Below are 1,646 nucleotides of genomic sequence, written 5' to 3'. Positions count from 1 at the left end.
CTTAGGGCCACCAGCGTGAGTGTCAAAGGGGTGACAGCCCAGTGAAGCGGCCGCAGCAAAAGGAAAGGAAGGCTCTTCCAGGCTTGATGGACTTGATGCTGAGGCATGCCCCCACTTGCTGGTCCAACTCTCCTTGTCACAGTCATGCATCCATGCTCTCCTGCTCCAGGGCCCACCTTCCAGGCTCCAGTTACAGCCTCAGGGCCCAGAGTGCAGAGAAGGACAGGGGAGCTCCCTTGACAGTGACCCTGATGGGTCCCCACGCCATCCCTTTCTTGAGACTCACCTGTCTCCCCCAACACCAGTCTCTCCCCTGGGGGAGCTGAGGGAGAAGCCATTCTTAGAAGCATCCTTGCGGGCACCCCTTGGCCCTCACCATCACCCTCCCCCCACCCCTCCCCCAATGCCCTTCCTCCCCCAACCCACACACTCTCCCCCCTCCCTCCCCCACCCCTTCCCCTCCATTTGTTTCAATGAACAGTCCCTTTTATCTATTCTGTAGGTACAAATGAAGCTGTCAAATTTGATCAGGCGCTTGATATGACAGAATGTGGGAGTCAGGACCCCTCGAACAGAGCGCGCCTTGTCCGTCACAGCCCGCCTGACACTTCCCATAATGCCCAGACTGATGAGATTCTGAGTAGGGCCCAGCACATTTTCAACTCTATTTTGGGTGAAAACCCTTCTTGAAAGATCTTGAAAGGAGCTGGCAGTTCAGCCGCCCGGATGATTAATGAGGGTTGGCTCTGCTGGATGGATTTCTCCTGGTGCCAAGAGCCGTCCTCCCAACAGGCTAGGGCAGAGCGTGTGGCCGTTGACTTCCCCCAGCCCCAACACCCCCACCCCCAGCCACAACACCCCCCAGAAAGCCTCTCCCCAAGCCCTGGGACACCCCTCCCTCCTCTTCCCTCTGCCCACACCCACATCTAGCCCCCCATCTTTCTCTGATGCTGGAACAGCCACGCACATGGAAAATGTTAAACGTCACAGCCGGGGGAGGGGGGCTGGCTGGGGTGCTTTGCAGGCCTGTGGGGCATGGGGGTGGGGACTCAGAGTGGATGAAGGGGCAGTGGCCCAAGCTTTCCTTGAGCGCCATGTCACATGCCTCAATGGTCAGGAGTGGGCCGGTCCACTTTTTCCCCGTGGAACTCTGGGGACAGAAAGCATGGCACATCTTGTGCCCCCAAAGAGTTAAGCATCAAAGTCCTTGTGGGTTTTTTTTTTTCCCATCTCAGTTTCTCAGAGACGGGTGCCCACTGACATTTGGAACAAGGCAACTCTTAATTGGGCAGGACCCTCCTATTCAGGGCAGAAGATTTAGCATCCTTGGTCTCAAGTCACTACTTGTTGGTAGCACCCACAATTTTGGGAGGGAACCAAAAAATTTCTTCTACTATCCCAGCATCCCTGGTTGAGGACCACCCTTGGAGTAAAGAGCCTCCCCCCCCCCCCACCCTGTCTCCTGCCCCCTCCTCTGCCTCTTCCAGCTCTCATACCCCAAGCCCACTCAGTGGGGAGAGACCCCTGAAAGAGAGGGAAAGAGGAGTTGGGCGTATTACCCCCCCAATACTAATGCTTCCCATCTGACAGCTCCTCCAGCCAGCCTGCTCTAAACTCTATTTTCTTCCCTCCTCTTCTCCTTTGCC

Source organism: Phacochoerus africanus, chromosome 3, assembly GCF_016906955.1.
Source record: "Phacochoerus africanus isolate WHEZ1 chromosome 3, ROS_Pafr_v1, whole genome shotgun sequence".
Lineage (NCBI taxonomy): Eukaryota > Metazoa > Chordata > Mammalia > Artiodactyla > Suidae > Phacochoerus > Phacochoerus africanus.
This window is presented reverse-complemented; position numbering follows the sequence as displayed.